At 42.3% G+C, this 18,925-nt stretch overlaps 1 protein-coding gene across 6 annotated transcripts in view; it reads right to left on the bottom strand.

The window, feature by feature from the left end:
- The window catches only part of LOC140469439 (ras-specific guanine nucleotide-releasing factor RalGPS1-like), a 956,086-nt gene that overhangs the window by 824,799 nt on the left and 112,362 nt on the right, over positions 1-18,925 (bottom strand). For 4 of the 6 annotated variants that reach the window (XM_072565956.1, XM_072565961.1, XM_072565958.1 and 1 more), the window contains exon 2: positions 14,384-14,497. The exons of the other annotated variants lie outside the window; for them this stretch is intronic. The gene's annotated coding sequence lies outside the window, so the exon portion shown is untranslated. The remainder of the gene's footprint in view (positions 1-14,383; positions 14,498-18,925) is intronic. 6 annotated transcript variants of the gene reach the window in all.

The raw sequence follows: 18,925 nt of genomic DNA, 5'->3' as shown, positions 1-18,925 counted from the left end.
CCCTAACCCTCTATCCCTTGATTTCCTTTTTGCTCAAGAATTAATTGTCATGAAAGTAACATGACCGGATTTTGAAACGGCTATTTGATTCAAGATCTTGAAACCTTTTTCGAATACTGGCTGACCAGAAATTTTGGTGAGTTGGTTGCCATTGGGTACTCAGGTTATAATTTACAGGGAACAAGGTGCAAATTGCCCACCACCAGGAAATAAAGATAACAGCAATTGGTTAACTGAGGGTTGGCTTTCAGTCTTTGAGCTTCTGGACAAAAGGAAAAGAGTTCAGAGACAAAAGACTGGGGTCAGTGAATTGGAGAAGGCATATTCTGGATTAGTGGTGCTGGAAGAGCACAGCAGTTCAGGCAGCATCCAAGGAGCTTCGAAATCGACGTTTCGGGCAAAAGCCCTTCAGAGAGTCCTTTGAGCTATCAAGACAAAGTGCAGGTGGACAGACTCTTTCTGCTCAGAGGTCATCCCGTGGTAATCTGAAGATTCTGGAACATAAGGTCCAGTCAGGAACAGAAATCAGCTAGTGACAGCCAGTCTGGAAATCTTCCAAAAACAGAGGGAACTGTCTTTCGACAGTCACTTGACATGACAATGCAGCAAAACAGGGGCATGAACCCAAAGGAAGGTGAACAATATATTGTGCCCATGGAGTGTATGCTGTAAAATAAGTTGCATTCTCAGTCAAGTTAAAACATAAGGATCACCTTTTCTGTTGTTTTGAGAATTAGTTACACATTAAGTATTGCTTGTTCCATCTAGGTGAAAAAGGATGAACTGGCTCCCCTCTATTCAACCTTCTCAATTGATCACATCAAATGTTCAAGTACTTCTTTTGCAGTAGGCTATACTTTACCCATTTAAAAAAGGTGGTTAACTGCATTTTGCTGTGCAGTTAGATGTCGGAACATATTAATAACTTGTTAAACAAGAAAAACAACAGAAATGCAACATTAAGAACACAGCCTTTGTGCAGTACATGGCACGCACACCTATATACATATACACACAGACACACATCTGTTGCTCCCGATGCGGTCTCCTCTACATTGGGGAAACTGGACGCCTTCTCGCAGAGCACTTTAGGGAACATTTCCAGGACACCTGCACCAATTAACCTCACCGCCCTGTGGCCCATTTCATCCCCCCACCCCCCCACTCTGCCGAGGACATGTAGGTCCTGGGCCTCCTCCACCTCCACTCCTTCACCACTAGACGCCTGGAGGAAGAGCGCCTCACCTTCTGCCTCGGAACACTTTAACCCACGGCATCAATGTGGACTTCACCAGTTTCCTCATTTTCCCTCATCCCACCTTACCCCAGTTCCAACCTTCCAGCTCAGCACTGTCCTCATGACCTGTCCCACCTGTTAGTCAATCTCCCTTCCCAGCTATCCACTCCACCCTCCTCCCTGACCTATCACCTCCATCCCTATCCCCATTCACCTATTGTACTCTTTGCGCCCTTCTCCCCACCCCCCACCCCACCCTCCCTTTTATGTCTCCACTCTGGAGGCTCCCTGCCTTCATTCCTGATGAAGGGCTTTTGCCCGAAACGTCGATTTTCCTGCTCCTCAGATGCTGCCTGACCTGCTGTGCTTTTCCAGCACCACTCTAATCTAGACTCTGGTTTCCAGCATCTGCAGTCCTCACTTTTGCCTACATGCACATATACAAACACAACACAGACACCTGTACACACACACACAAAGATGTCATTGCAAGTTACTTCATGTAAGTCTCCCTGTAGCAACAACCACAGGCTTCTAATGATGGTCTTCCTTCAGAGGTGGTTTTTTGATGTGTCAGCATTTAGCCCACATTGAAACTCTTAAAAAATGAATTGCTCCCAATGTGTATTGTCAGCATTACCCTGTGGTCTCTGCTGTAGATAGGGTAGGGGCAAGAGGTCAATCCTCCTCCTGGTATGAATAATATCAAATTCCAGTTTTGTTCCAGAATACCCGCAGTAAAAGAGTCTCTCCCTCCAAGACAGTTGGAGGTTCCTGGTGAACTAGAGAATAATGTCCAGGCAATTAGACCTTGGAAGGCATTTTTGGACTTTGTCTTGTTATGACTAACAAGGAGGGATGAGTTGGCTCTTGCTGTTCAAACCTGCCAGCTGGCTGCAACAAACTAAGTTCATTTTAACACACAGCTGTTCCTTTTCCATAATTACATAATTCCACAGTCAAGCCACTTTCACCAGAACCAATAAAAGAAGTCCTTTGCAATTTTTTCCAGTAAAGAAAGGACAAGTTTATTATCTGCTAGCCTTGAGAATAATAATAAAGATGCAAGGTCAAACACATACCCACACAGACACAAAGTTACAAAGGGTAGTGTCCTCCAAAGGATATGAAAGGAACAGACAGTTTAAAGTCCTTACGATTCCCTTGAGTTGTAAAAAACTTTAATCAAAATCACATTGTTAAACTGGTGTCCTGGACCATCAGCAATATTGAACCTTTGAGACAGTGAGAATGAGACATCTCTCCAGTTTCAGTTTTGTAGTCACCAATAACACCTTGAAATATAAGCTTGTCTTACATATTCTGTCTGCAGAAGTCTTCATTGTAGGTTTGCTAAGTGCAGGCAAGATTTCATCTCGATTCATGAAAACTCACCCAAAGGTATACGTTGTATGAAAGTCTATGTAGCTGAAAGAGTCGATAACATGTGGTGCTGGAAAAAGCACAGCATCTCAGGCAGCATCCGAGAAGCAGGAGAGTTGATATTTCAATCATAAGCCCTTCATCAGGTCCAAAACGTTGACTCTCCTGCTCCTCGGACGCTGACTGACCTGCTGTGCTTTTTTCAGCACCACACTTTATCGACTCTGACTCTCCACCATTTGCAGCCTCACCGTGGCTGAAAGAACAAATATTGAAGAGTGCCTTAAGTACTGCCCACTCTAATGTCATCATATAGTGTTGTTGGGAGAATAGTTAGGATCTCGAAGGAATAGGACTTGTCATCTGATGTGTTCAGTTTCTGTAGCAACATCTATCACAACAATGCAAATTCTAACAGTGCAATTTTTAAAATGTTTATCCTTTTCCATTCTTCCTACTAAAGTGGATCATGGATGCACATGTATTTGGAAAGGCAAGGACTGATTAGGGATAGTCAACATGGGTTTGTGCATGGGAAATCATGTCTCACAAACTTGATTTACTTTTTTATAAGCAGTAACAAAGAGGATTGATGAGGGTGGAGTGGTAGATGTGTTCTATATGGACTTCAGTAAGGCGTTCAACCAAGTTGCCCATGGGAGAATGGTTAGCAAGGTTAGATCTCATGGAATACAGGGAGAACGAGCCATTTGGATACAGAACTGGCTCAAAGGTAGAAGACAGAGTGGTGGTGGAGGGTTGTTTTTCAGACTGGAGGCCTGTGACCAGTGGAGTGCCACAAGGATCGTTGCTGGGTCCTCTACTTTTTAAATCATTTATATAAATGATTTGGATGCAAGCATAAGAGGTACAGTTAGTAAGTTTGCAGATGACATCAAAAGTGGAGGTGTAATGGACAGTGAAGAAGGTTACCTCATTACAACAGCATCTTGACCAGATTGGATAGGTCAATGGGCTGAGAAGTGGCAGATGGAGTTTAATTCAGATAAATGCGAGGTGCTGCATTTTGGGAAGGTAAATCTTAGCAGGACTTATACACTTAATGGTAAGGTCCTAGAGATTGTTGCTGAACAAAGAGACCTTTGAGTGCAGGTTCATAGCTCCTTGAAAATGGAGTCACAGGTAGATAAGATAGTGAAGGCAGCGTTTGGTATGCTTTCCTTTATTGGTCAGAGTATTGAGTACAGGAGTTGGGAAGTCATGTTGCGGCTGTACAGGACATTGGTTAGGCCACTGGTGGAATATTGCATGCAATTCTAGTCTTCTTCCTATTGCAAAGATGTTGTGAAACTTGAAAGGGTTCAGAAAAAAGATTTACAAGGATACTGTCAGGGTTGGAGGATTTGAGCTATAGGGAGAGGCTGAACAGACTGGGGCTGTTTTCCCTGAAGCGTCGGAGGCTGAGGGGTGACCTTATAGAGGTTTACAAAATTATGAGCGGCATGGATAGGATAAATGTTGAAGGGGCCTTAGTGAAGTGCTGCAGGGCATCTTGTTGAAGGGAAATATGGCTGAAGTTCGAGTTCGAATCATTGTGACACCCCCCAAACTATATGCTTCCAATCCAAAAATGAATCATTTATCCTACTTCCAGTTTTCCATTCATGTGTGGCACATTATTGTACCTTTCAAAATGGCTTATGGACATAGCAATAAAGTCACATTTTGTAGGAAACATGGCAACAGAATGCAACAAAATTGAACAATTACCATCTCTATTTGGCCTGTTCAAAATGTTTTTCCATTTCCCATTAAATCATTTTATTTAAAAAAATTATGTAATCCTATTCATTTGCTAGTGGTGTGATTTCACATATTATATAAATTTCATTTTTTCCGCGTATGGAGTCAGCTATTACAAGGGGGCATAGCTTTAAATTAAGGGGGGGGTAGATATAGGACTGATGTTAGGGGTAGGTTCTTCACTCAGCGAGTCGTAAGTTCATGGAATGCCCTGCCAGTAGCAGTAGTGGACTCTCCCTCTTTATGGGTATTTAAGCGGGCATTGGATAGGTATATGGAGGATAGTGGGTTAGTGTAGATTAGGTGGGCTTTGATCGGCGCAACATCGAGGCCAAAGGGCCTGTACTGCGCTGTATTGTTCTATGTTCTATGTTCTATAAATTAAAGATAAAATGAATTATGAGTAAATAACCTGTTGGGAATAGATTTGCAGAACAAATTGCAAGTGAAAATATATATATATCAGAATAATTGGTTCAAAGTAAAGACTTTGAGCTGAAGAAAGTGCACTGTACTTTAATTTCTCACTCTAGTTTTCTTCTGTTTCTTTGGTGATACTTTACACCAACCCAAAGATAGCTTTCATTCTTGTCTAGCTAAAACAATTTATGGTAGCAGTAATGAACAACTCTAAAAGCCATATATATTACAGGTTCATTCGCACATTTGCAAATTGAATGTTGTACAAATGCCTGTGTGTCTGACTCTGAAGTCAAGAGTGGACAATCTTCACTTGTTAAGTACACTAACCATTGTCTATTAGTCTGACAATTCAGAATTTATTTTATTAGGAGCTTTCAACAAAGGGGGCAGTCAAATGTTTGTGATGGCACTTGACAGTGACCGTTTTAGGAAATTGTTAAAAATAAAAATCAAGCAATCCATGAGGCATGTCTTTTCCACTTCCTGACATCTGTTAGTGTCTGGTGCCAAGACAAAGAGATCTCCAGGAGTTCAGCATCAGCGATGTCATGAAGCCAATCGCATTTAAGCATTATCATAGCTAGTAAATCAAGTAGTAAAATACATTGCAAATTTCACTTTTAGACACAATTTTAGGGAGGGTGATTTAAAGGATCAGGTTACACACACACACATGGGATTAATGTAGATGTTGAAATATCTACCATTAAAAAAAATCAAAATGAAGAAACTTGACAGACCGCAAATGTAAAACTAGGTTTCTCAGAGACTATTAAGGTGACCAGCAAGAATTATAAACTTAGTGCACCATTGCAAACCCTAGTTATGTCTTACTTAACATAATGCAACTTTTTCCCCAGGGTTTTTGCAGCAAGACTATGGTTAAAAGGGCTATTTTTCATCAGTTCAGTAAGTTCTACAAAATTGGAGTACTGAAGCACTTTTAACAGCACAACAATATAAAGAGGTGTAGAAAAACAGAGATACCTTTTGACTTCCATCTTTAATAATACATATGTGGACAGAGCTCATTGCCATCATTAATTGTCTAAAATTGCCAAACACTGACAGTTTTTTCCATCATTTCTACTACAAATTACCACCCATGACTTCACAGCTTGCTTACAAGTTTCTTTGCATAGTACCGAAACTTGTAACTTAAGCACTTCTATAAATAAGACATTGAACTGTTCTTAACCATTTGGTGGAAACCCTTCCATAATTGCAATGTCAACACTTTGTTTTGTGAAATCAGGCTGTTCAGTGTAACGACGGCAAATCAAGTGTGCATTTGTACAGATTAGTCAATATGCAAAAGAAAATCTATAATGACCTCATACGATCACACTATTTTGTTGTGTAACCTTCTGCATGAAGCTAAAAATGACTGTAAAAGTAATTCTTTGATAAATTCTATATAGAGTCATAGAGATGTACAGCACAGAAACAGACCTTTCATCCAACCCGTCCATGACAACCAGATATCCTAAATTAATTTAATCCCATTTGCCAGCACTTAGCCCATATCTCTTTAAACTTATTCATACTCCCATCCAGATGCTTTTTAAAATGTTGAAATTGTACCAGCTTCCACCACTTCCTCTGGCAGCTCATTCCATACACACACCACCCTCTGCATGGAAAGGTTTGCCCTTAGATCCCTTTTAAATCTTCCCCCTTAAACCTATGCCCTTTAGCTTTGGTCTCCCCTATCCTGGGAAAAAGGCTTTGCCAATTCACCCTACTCATGCTCTTCATGACTTTATAAACCCTTCATGCCTCAAAACCTCCAAACCTGGTAACATCTCTGTAAATCTTCTGAATCCTTTCAAGTTTGATAATCTTTCCAACAACAGGGAGACCAAAATTGAATACAGTATCCCCAAACTGGCCTAGCTAATATCCTGTACAGCCACAACATGACTTCCCAACTCCTGACCAATAAAGGCAAGCCTATCAAACACCGCCTTCACTGTCCTGTCTACCTGCAACTCCACCTTCAAGGAGCTATAAATCTGCACTCCAAAGTCTCTTTGTCCAGCAAATTTCCCGAGACCCTACCATTAATTACCCTGATTTGCCTTTCCAAAGTGCAGTACCTTACATTTATCTAAATTAAACTTCATCTGCTTCTCCTCAACCCATCTGATCAAAGTCCTGTTGTACTTGGAGATAATTTTCTTCACTGCAAACTTACAAGCTATTTCTCCTTTATTCACATCGAAATCTATATTATGGATTGAATTAGAGAAGGGAGTGTTTTCAGCTTTGTTCTTTAAAAAAAAATCATTCCCAGAATGTAAGAATGCTGGAATTTGTTGCCTATGCTTTGATGCCTCCTTCTTGAGCTGCAGCAAGTGATGTCCCTTAGGTGGGTCATTACAGGATGTTGCCCCTGCAACTGTAATGGAATGATGATTTTTTTTCTAAAGTGTGCTTCTGGGTAAAGAATTTGGGAGATAGCATATAGCGGTCATTGTCCTTTCAGGTGTTGGCACGGTCAAGAAGCACTGCCAAAATATTTCCTGCAGACAGCACACATTACAGCTTCAATGCACAAATGGTAAAGAGGGGAGAGTATTTTGGCTCATTCAGAATAGATGAGGGCCACAATGGTTTGAGAAATAACAGCGTGCACAGGTAAAAAGCAAACGATTTGTCAGAGTTAGTGTTTCACTGTGAGGAGGTTGGACGTCCCTTCAGTCAGAAAAGAGTGGCACCCCTTAATAGATTTGATAACGCTGTTGGGAAAATGGTGAGCTGCAAACTTAAAGACAGATGGGTGTGAGGGAGTGAAAAAAACCTGATGAATTGGAAATGAATAAAGGGGCAACAGAATTTCGAAGACTGGAGACAGGATCTCGGTTGATTGGAGACAGTTGAAGACAGGAGGGACGGGGGGAGAACAGACAAGAGGGGGGAAGAGAGAGGAGGAAGGACAGACAAAGGGGGAGAGATAGAAGGGGAGGGGGGAGGACAGGACAGGAAGAGAGGAAGGAGGCACAGGAAGGAGGGACAGGAAGGAGGGACGACCAAAGATTGGTGTTCAAGCTTTTACAGAGTTGAAGAATTATATAGAACACATGACTATTATAGCTCTGAATTAAAATGGGTCTACACTGCCGAAGAAAGGTATTGAAAGCAGTAGTGTATCATGCTATAAGTTAGAGAAATGCTGAACACTATTGATGGTCATGAATAGCAGGGGGAAAGGGGGAGGTGGAATGTGAGCTGGAGGTAAAATACTCACAGCACTGCTGTTTCATTAGAGAGAGGGATGATCAGTAGCAGTTTAATCTGAGGGTCACCATGCATCAGGCAAGGGAGAGTCCTTCAGGTAACCTCAGCCAATGTGGAAATTGAACCCACCCTGTTGGCATCACATTAAGTCTCTCCAGCCAAGTGAGCTAACTGACTCTCTCCACGCTGTGAAGAATGACACAACTGAAGCAGAAGTGTGGGTGTGCAAGTAATAAGAATGTAGTCAGGGAAAGGCACAGGGATGAACGTTAATCAAGTGATAGAGAGAAATGAAAACTATGTCAGATGGGCACAGAAGTTCTTCAAAGCAGGCATCCAGGACAGCTGTCGTGAAGGGTACGAGCAAAAGCAAAACTTTGTAAATGCTGAAAAACTGAAAGAAAAACACAAAAGTATGGAAACACTTTGCTAAGCATTAAAAAGGGATAAAACCCAGGTGAAGAATTTCCTTGTAAATGGACCCTGGTTAGAGCATATAATTCATTGCCAAGACAGTTTTCCAGATGATTTTAGAACATATGGCTCTGCCCAGTAATTAAATTTTAAATGTTTTGGGAAACCAGAGCTCTGTGTGATGAAATTTACAGCTTTCCAAAAGTTTATAAAGTGCCCGAGCGATCCAAAGGCCTGAGCACTTTTCTACCTGGTCCAACATCACACATAAGTAACACTCCATCTGGAGTCAAAGACAAACAGTAAGAGACAGATTCCCCACAGGCACTGGGGACCTCTTTCTGTAAGCAAGCGGTCAATTCTGTGACCGAAATTTGATTAATGGCTATGTAAAGGTAGCAGTATTTATACACTGATACAACACTTTGTTTACATTGAACAATAGGTGCTGAAACAGTTTAAGGTGACAAAGTTCAAAATCTAAGGTTGTCCTTCCTCTGTCAAAACAAGTCATTCTTGCAAAGCTTACGCCTGCAAAAGGAGGTTTTACTTTAAAAGACTTAGTTGTTGAGCAATAACATAGACACACTCGCAACTCAGCAGTGAATATTTAAAATTAGGAACAAATAGAATCTCTCTGTGAGGAACCTTTAGTAAAAACAAAAGTGAGTCATCAAAGTAATTTAAACAGAATCTAAACTTGACTGCAGAGTTCATAATATTGCTGTGGGCTGGGTAATTATCTCCATGGAAAACAGCACACATTGAGTGCACGATGCATTGTGAAATATTGATTGACTGACTGATTTATTGTTGTCACGTGTACCGAGGTACAGTGAAAAATAGCAGGACAATGTTTATCAATGGGTTTTCCAAATGTGAATGGGATATATTTCCATAGATACATATATAATATGCTTTAAAAAAGTAAAACGTTTTGTAAGTTTTTTTCGTGTTTTCTATATTATTTTTAACAAGATGCATCTTGTAGTTCACTCAGCTGGAAAAGCCAGTGAAACTGAGAAATGAGACATGCTAGTCTGATTCAACTGGTATAATTGAAAATGGAGGACCATATGACTAGGATGCTCATTTCCCAGTATTACCGAATTTTCCCTCTGGCTTAACAGGCACACAACATTGTGCTGAGCTCATTAAGCAAACGGATCATCCAGCAAATATCAGTAGGACCAAAAAGGTGAGCTCTTGGGAATGAAATCGTTAGGAGATCTGGACATTGGGAAATGGAACATAGCTAAAGAAGTGTGATTTACCTCAGAACTAATTCCTTGAAGGCACACAGCTTTGTTGCAACAGTATTTAATTTCTCCCCCCCCCCCCCCCCCCCTCAGACAGGTTGGAGAGGTTTCTGTTTGGCCAGTCATGGGAAAGACTCAAAGCCTGCAGAATCATTCAAAGCTTTTGCCAGATGGACCTCAGGTTAGATACAGACACTCAACAGCATGAACATATGTTCAAGAGCAATCCAAGGTCCACAGGAAATAGCAGACACTAGGCTTGGATTAATGTAACTTAATCAGTTGTGTTGTATATCAACAGATTAGGAATATGCCTTACAAGGCTATAATGGAGGTGCTGAGGGGAAATGCATCCTTACATCCTGTGCTACAAATGTCCCTAGTGATTAGTTTTCAAGAAAAGAAACAATTGACCAGCCAGTAACAGTTCTACGCACAGATGCCAAGTGTAGCTCAGCAAAAGAGTGAACGTTGCATTACTGAATGCACTATGAAATTAGTATAATTTCACCTGGACTACTCATGGAATAGAATTCCCTACAGTGTGAAAACAGGGTCTTCAGCCCATCAAGTCCACACCAAACCTCTGAAGAACATCCCACCCAGACCCAACTCTTTATCCTATCCCTAGAACCCAGCATTTTCCCATGGCTAATCCACCTAGCTTGCACATCTTTGGACTGTGGGGAGGAAACCAGAGCATCCAGAGGAAGCTCAAGCAGACACTGGGAGGATTTACAAACTCCACACAGACAGTCACCCAAGGCCAGAATTGAACCCAGGTCCCTGGTGCTGTGAGGCATCTGTGCTAACAGTGAGCCAGCATGCTGCCCCTACTCTGGGAGGGAAATGCAAAATTGTGAACTATCCAGACAAAAAACTTGGCAGCTTGGACATTTTTCAAGTTCCTAAAATCTGATGAAAAAATACATTGAGCGGAAATATTGTTTTCTGCAGAGACAACAAATTTTTTTTAAAAAACAGTATTAGGGAGTAGGGCTGTTGTTGCAGCTGGTTTAAAAATAGGGTCCTGCCCAATTTCTTATCCTGTTATGGTGGATTGCCAAATTTACTGTATATACTCATAAAAGTCAATTTTTCAGACCAATTTTTGTGAGATCAAATGTAACGTTTGAAGGATTGTCATTGGTTAAATCCAGGAAAAAAAATATGATTGATTTTACTTTTTTCCATTGCAACAAAGATAAAGAATTCATATTAATTATCTGATATTTATTAATTTACCAGTTTTTAATTTTCATTATTTCAGTTCATTATAATCATGAACTTCTCTTGATTACATATTGGTTCTGAAACTTTTGGACTTTGATTTCTGAAAAGCAAGGGTCAAATTTATACATAGTGAATGAAGAGTAATGGCTTAAGGGCTATAATCTCTTGGAGGCAGGTTTACAGAGGGTGGCTTTTACAAAAAGTACCTGGAGGTTATTCAGTGAATGGTTTACCTCTCAGCTCAAAATCCAATCCCAGGTCTATACAGAGCCTGCTGAATATCACTATGAGCAGTCAAAGGTGTAAAACACTTTGCCTCAGATGCTTTCCTCGTGAACTTGTCTTTACTGCTCCAAACAAAATGGTGCATATGTATGGCTTTAGCTTTGATGTGAATCAGATTTCCTCCTCTTTCCACTTCCCAAAGTCAAGCTCTAAAAATGCTCAGCTCACCCTACTATTTTGTTCCCAAACAGTTAATCACGTTTGTTCTGCTGGACATTCAGTCTGCTTGCAGGGATGGGCCTGTCTCTCATTATACAGAGAGTCTGCCAAAAGGTCTCTAATCACAGAGATGCCCAATCTAAAAAAAAAAGCTGAGTATCAGAAGCTTAAAAAAAAGCTTGCAAAAACTTCAAATATATATTCTAAATTAACGATGAAAATATATCCTGGTCAAAAACTGAAATATTCATGGATGAAGCTTGCCGTGACCCCCCCCCCCCCCACTGAATGCATGGTGGTTTTCACTCTAGAAGTTAACACAGGAAGACTGATAATGTGACAGTGGTTTCAGTGGGTGCCTGGTGTCTGTGCAGCTATATTCCAGTAAAAAAAAATGATGATGGCCAAAATTTGGCAAAAGCTATAAAAATTATACCTCAAATTATCATACAAACTTTAGTTGTTTTTATGTGGTCTATTTGGTACGGAATCTCTCAACCTGCCCTTGGATTTCACTGAGTCACACAAGAGTCACAGTCAACACATCAGTAAGCAAATGATTCTGCTGATGTTACCTGCAGGTGGCTGTCTCTTTGCTTTATTTCTTCCATTTGTTGCTCATCCCCAGTTGTCCTTGAATGGAATGGCTCACTTTCAGAGGGAAGTTAAAAGTCAATCACATTGCTGGAGTCAGCCAGAGGCGGTAAGAATAACAGATCTCTTCCCCTATTGGACATTAGTGAACCAGATGGGTTTGTGCAACAATTGCTGATAGTTGTCATGGTCACCATGGCAAGATGATGGCTAGTTTTATATCACATGTTTATTAATGATCTTTAAATTCCATGGGCCGCCATTTTTGGATATAGACCCAGGTCACCACAGCATTAGCCAGAGGATCAGGATTGGTGGTCTATTGACTTATCGTCATGCAACCATCTCAGAGGATGGCCAGTTTAGCTGAAGTTATTGTCTTAGGTTATTGTGAAGCCGAAATCACGCTGAAGCAATTAAAATAAGCATTGTAGATATCATAATCTAATGTTAAGAGCGCTTTCCAAAGATACTGGTATATACACACACAACGATGGTATTTGTATAGCAACTTTAATGCAGCAGGTCATTCCAAATTGATTCACAGAAGCATTGTCAAACAGATTTTGATACCGAGCCCCCCCTAAGGAGATATGGCCTAAAGCGTGGTCACAGAGTTAGGTTTCAGGGAGGAGCTTAAAAAGGAAGAAAGGGAGGTGGAGATTTGCAAAGTCTTACGGAGCAAATTCTAGAGTTCAGGGTTTTAAGAAGTGAAGGCACAGCCAGATGATGTCATCATTAAAATCAGGAATATGCAAAAGGAGAGGGGGAGTGCAGATATCTGAAGCTGTAGGACATGGGCAAAACACACAAGTACTTGAGAGGTTACAGAGTATAGCTAACTATAGAGGTTTACAGAACATACTTGCTGAGTCTGCTTATCTGTAACTTTTTAAAAATCTTTTAGACTGGTAAATAAGCAGACCCACAAAGCTGTTAACTTTATGTTGCATCAGTTTCAAAAAGGAACTGAGCAAGTATTTGTTGCAACACATTGGTGGTTATAGCGGTAGTCGAGAGTGCGGTGCTGGAAAAGCACAGCAGGTCAGGCAGCATCGGAGGAGCAGGACAATCAACATTTCAGGCATAAGCCCATCATCAAAAATGAGGATTATAGCTGTAGATACAGCTGGAGAAAAAAAAAAATACCTAATGGGGCATTAATAGGTTTTATCCTGTTGGAATAGGACAAAGTAGTATTGTCCACTGAAGAGAGCACACCTTCGGAATGTAAAAAGTCAAAGAGTGCTTCTGGAAGCTAGAGGGATGGGGTTTTTGCTAGAATGAGGAAAGAGTTCTGCTGTTCACTGTTGCTTTATAAACCATAAATATAATGAACAATATTTCATATCACCCCTACCCTCGCAAAATTCCTTTCCTCCCAAAGAAGGTGACTTACAGTTGGATACCATTTCATTCATGCCAGGTAATGCCCAACATCTCATTCAGATGCAGAGATAATGGGGATAATATGTGGGCTTTCCTAGGGATTAAATGGTTCTACAATGGCACACTGACTATAAGAGTTCCATAGCCAATTGAATAAACCCAGAGTTTGGATTTTCTTTTTTTTTAAAAAAAAAAGCATATTTTCACATTTTTTCACTATTGGAAACAGTGCCTTGAATTGAAAAGCATTTTCAAAGTCTGATCAGAAAATGTACCACTTCTGCTGGGATAGGCGAGTTCATTCAAGGCCAGGATTCTTTGTTAAAAATCTCTCAACACCAGGTTATAGTCCTAACAGGTTTAATTGGAAGCACACTAGCTTTCGGAGCGCTGCTCCTTCATGTGATAGTGGAGGACACAATTCTAAGGCACAGAATTTATTGCAAAGATTTACAGTGTGATGTAACTGAAATTATACATCGAAAAATATCTTGACCACCTGTTGAGTCTTTCAGATGAAAGACTCAGACAATCAAGATATTTTTCAATGTATAATTTCAGTTACATCACACTGTAAATCTTTGCTATAAATTCTGTGCCTTAGAATTGTGTCCTCCACTATCACATGAAGGAGCAGCGCTCCGAAAGCTAGTGTGCTTCCAATTAAACCTGTTAGGACTATAACCTGGTGTTGAGAGATTTTTAACTTTGTACACCCCAGTCCAACACCGGCATCTCCAAATCAGGATTCTTTGTAGTTAGCCTGGAGCTTGCATGATTTGGGAAAATTCTAGGTGTCAAGAAGAAAAACAGATGACAGAGAATTGAAATGGATGAGGAAAGGCCAGATGCACAGAAATAGGAACATGACAAAGTCTGTCTTGGATCAAAACAGTCACTTTACAGAAGAACATGTCCATTTTAAAAGTTTGTGCGCAAGACATTTTAAGTACTAGACAGCCTTTTTAACTGCTGATCTTAGAATAGATACTACTGTACTTACCCATATTCCTCTTTTAGTCTTACTTTTACATCTGTATGGTTGAGACAAACAGCGAACCGATGAGGAACTGTCACAGCCGGAGGCTAATCAAATACGATTATGTTTCTCAGAGCTCTGGAATTGAACAACGCTGAATGTCACACAGTTTGCTGATGCACCTCAAATTAATCTATATTTCAATCTCTGCTGTATAAATACTCTCATTCCATTTACAATTTACTTTGGAACAATTAGATATTCTGAATCAAATAGCAGCTTTATTCTGTAATAATGACATCACAATAGTCCCTGAAATTTTCATTCACAGTAATCTCAGGTCATTAATCCAATATACAAAAATAGCAGGGTAGCTACACCGATGTATTATCGGGAAATTACAATGATTGATCACTTTTCAAATCGTCAGAGTTATTTTTGAATTTGTTCTCATGGTATGGGTGTCGCAGGTTAGGCCAGTGCTTATTGCCCACTCCAAATTGCCCAGAGAGCAGTTAAAAGCCAATCACATTGTTGTGGATCTGAAGTCAGACCTTCTGAAAAAAACCTTCTCAGAGGTTTCTGAATCTTTGGATTCACCATGTAAGGGTAATGTTGAAATAGGCCACAAAAATCAGGCTGTGGGATACTGTCAACTGTTACTAAAAAAATAATTTTGGTTCACTCATGCTTTTCAGGGAAGAAAATCTGCTATTCTCGCCTGGTCTGGCCTACATGTGGCTCAGACTCACACAGCAATGGGGCTGACTCTCAGCTAATTGAACCATAGCATCCCTACAGTGTGGAAACAGGCCCTTCGGCCCAACAAGTCCACACAGACTCTCCAAACAGTAACCCACCCAGACCCATTCCCCTACCCTATTATCTTACATTTACCCCTGACTAATGCATCTAACCTACACATCCCTCAACACTATGGGAAACTTAACATGGCCAATTCACCTGACCTGCACAGCTTTGGACCGTGGGAGGAAACCCATGCAGACACGGGGAGAACTTGCAACCTCCACACAGACAGTTGCGAGAGACTGGAATCAAACTGGAGTCCCTGGCGCATGAGGTAGTAGTGCTAACCACGGATCCACCATGCTGCCTTTGGGCAATTAGAGACGGGCAATAAATGTTTGCCCAGCCAGTGATGCCCACATTCTGTAAACAAATGAAAAAAGATAGTTTCTCACTGTATACCCAGCAAACCCACGAGTGAGCCTGAATTGTACCCAGTCTACCTCCCCTTACTTTGGAAGGTGTTTGAGAGCAAGGAGTGAAGCGTGCTGTTTCACACTGTTCTGACGCAGCGGGTGCAGGTAAATTCCACCCCATTCCTATTCCATCAACATCTATAGTTATGCATCCTTCTTGCAAACCCACAGGAGTTGACAAATTTGCTGTGGTCCTGCTTATTAAGATGCACTTTGCTCAACATGGAGTTTGTCCCAAAGTAGGGAAATGTTTTCTAAAATTAAAGATTGATAGCGATGCAACAGTATGTTTGCATGGTTAAATACAAGGTAGTAGGCAGGTAGGAGGCTGGAAGAACACAACAAGCCCAACAGCATCAGGAGGTGCAGAAGGCGATGTTTTGGATGTAACCCACTCCCAGCTCCGAAGAAGGGCTACACCCGAAACATCGACTTCTCCACCTCCTTGATGCTAGGAGAAAGTGAGGACTGCAGATGCTGGAGATCAGAGCTGAAAATGCGTTGCTGGAAAAGCACACACAGGCAGCATCCAAGGAGCAGGAGAATCGACGTTTTGGGCCTGAGCCCTTCTTCAGGAATGAGGAAAGTGTGTCTAAGATAAAAGGTAGGGAGGAGGGACTTGGGGGAGGGGCGTTGGGAATGTGATAGGTGGAAGGAGGTCAAAGTGAGGGTGATAGGCCGGAGTGGGGGTGGGGGCGGAGAGGTCAGGAAGAAGATTGCAGGTTAGGAAGGTGATGCTGAGTCAGAGGGTTGGGACTGAGACAAGGTGGGGGTGGGGGGGGAGGGGAAATGAGGAAACTGGAGAAATCGGAGTTCATCCCTTGTGGTTGGAGGGTACCTAGGCGGAAGAGGAGGCGTTCTTCCTCCAGCCGTCATGTTCCTATGGTCTGGTGATAGAGGAGTCTAAGGACCTGCATGTCCTTGGTGGAGTGGGAGGGGGAGTTGAAGTGTTGAGCCACAGGATGATTTGGTTGGTTGGTCTGGGTGTCCCAGAGGTGTTCTCTGAAATGTTCCGCAAGTAGGTGGCCTCTCTCCCCAATATAGAGGAGGCCACATCAGGTGCAGCGGATGCAGTAAATGTGTGTGGAGATGGTGGTGAATTTGTGGCAGATCTGGAAGGACCCCTTGGGGCCTTGGAGGGAAGTGAGGAGGGAGATGTGGGCGCAAGCTTTGCATTTCTTGCGGTTGCAGGGGAAGGTGCCGGGAGTCGAGGTTGAGTTGGGTGGGGGGTGTGGACCTGACGAGGGAATCACGGAGGGAGTGGTCTTTTCGGAATGCTGATAGGGAAGGGGAGGGAAATATATCCCTGGTGGTGGGGTCCGTTTGGAGGTGGGGTTCAAACCCCACCACCAGGGATATATTTCCCTCCCCTCCCCTATCAGTGTTCCGAAAAGACCACTCCCTCAGTGACTCCCTCGTCAGGTCCACACCCCCCATCAGCCCAACCTCCACTCCCGGCACCTTCCCCTGCAACCGCAAGAAATGCAAAACTTGTGCCCTTACTTCCCTCCAAGGCCTCAAGGGATCCTTCCATATCCGCCACGAATTCACCTGCACCTCCACACACATTATTTACTGCATCCGCTGCACCCGATGTGGCCTCCTCTATACTGGGGAGACAGGCCGCCTACTTGCGGAACGTTTCAGAGAACACCTCTGGGACACCCGGACCAACCAACCCAACCACCCCATGGCTCAACACTTCAATTCCCCCTCCCACTCCACCAAGGACATGCAGGTCCTTGGACTCCTCCATCGCCAGACCATAGCAACACAATGGCTGGAGGAAGAGCGCCTCATCTTCCGCCTAGGAACCCTCCAACCACAAGGGATGAACTCCGATTTCTCCAGTTTCCTCATTTCCCCTCCCCCCACCTTGCTTCAGTCCTAACCCTCGAACTCAGCACCACCTTCCTAACCTGCAATCTTCTTCCTGACCTCTCTGCCCCCACCCCTCCTCCGGCCTATCACCCTCACCTGGACCTCCTTCCACCTCCTTGATGCTGCCTGGCTTGCTGTGTTCTTCCAGCCTCCTACCTGTCTACTTTGGATTCCAGCATCTGCAGTCTTTTTTTTTGTCTCTAAATACAAGGGAGTCCATTAGCTCTTTGCAAGCCCCTATCTCAGCCCAGGGGATTGCTAGTTAGCTGACAGCAAGAGAGAGTGAGAACATGAGAATTCTAGCAGCAATGATCAGATCGAAGGCACTAAAGATAAAAAAAACATACAATTTACTTGTGTATACAGTGCATTCTATCCAAATGGAATTGCTACTCAGAGGTAAGTGTTCAAAATCCCCTCGAATCAAATTGTGTTAACTGCTGCTGCCCTGCTATCTGTCACTGTCCACCATGATACCGGTTTCGTCCAAAAAGACTTCACAAAGTAATTGGGAATCTGGTTGCACTTGAAATCCATGGCCTGTGGTAATGACAAGGCAATAGTCTATCACAGGGTCATAAGTAAAACCCTGCAGCATTGCTCTGATGTTTCAGGATTGCCATCGCAAAGCCCCTTTGCCTCCCTGCCTGGATATGCTATAGTAGGTTTATACTGGATTAGTGGTGCTGGAAGAGCACAGCAGTTCAGGCAGCATCCAACGAGCAGCGACCACTAATCCAGTATTTGATTTTCAGCATCTGCAGTCATTGTTTTTACCTTATAGTAGGTTTATACCGATCATGCAAGGATTTGATTTTGAGAACTTTTTCTCCCTTGCGAATCCTCTCTGCATCTCTGATTCCCGATATTCAGTTCCCCCTTTTACGTGTCCTATTATCAGCGGGTTTCCTTTCTCTATTGGGATACCTTATGCCTTGACTCTATTTTTCTGTCACCTTCGGTCCCCTGCGTCTGCAGAAAATGTACTTCATTCATTTCACTTCCTCTGCAACAAGAGCAAACCAGCAGGAAGAGCGAAGAGTGCTGAATGACAGCTCATTCCGACAGCATGGGCACTACACCATGAGCACTGGACAGTTACAATCCTACAGGAGAACCCAAGCACTGACCTCTCCCATTACCTGCAGAGTTACAATGGGTGGAGAGGAGCTCAGCAAGATTGTGGGGCGGAAAATTAACATTCAGAGTTCTGTAGACAACCAGATCGCCTGTTTCTGTTACCTACAGCAGAATCCAGCATTATGCAAATCAAGCCAGCAACGAATACATTTCCACTTTACTAGGGGCATAACAAAGTCTCCCCGTGTTTAATTAAAAAGGGGCAGATATTAACAGAGAACACAAAAACTTAAATAAGAAACCAACAAAATAAAATCATCAGCTACCTTTGAAGACTAGCTGTAAACAAAACAGATGTTGGAGCAGGATTAGGTTCTGGAAA

This window comes from Chiloscyllium punctatum, chromosome 49 (genome assembly GCF_047496795.1).
Source record: "Chiloscyllium punctatum isolate Juve2018m chromosome 49, sChiPun1.3, whole genome shotgun sequence".
In the NCBI taxonomy this organism is placed as follows: Eukaryota; Metazoa; Chordata; class Chondrichthyes; order Orectolobiformes; family Hemiscylliidae; genus Chiloscyllium; species Chiloscyllium punctatum.
This window is presented reverse-complemented; position numbering and strand designations above follow the sequence as displayed.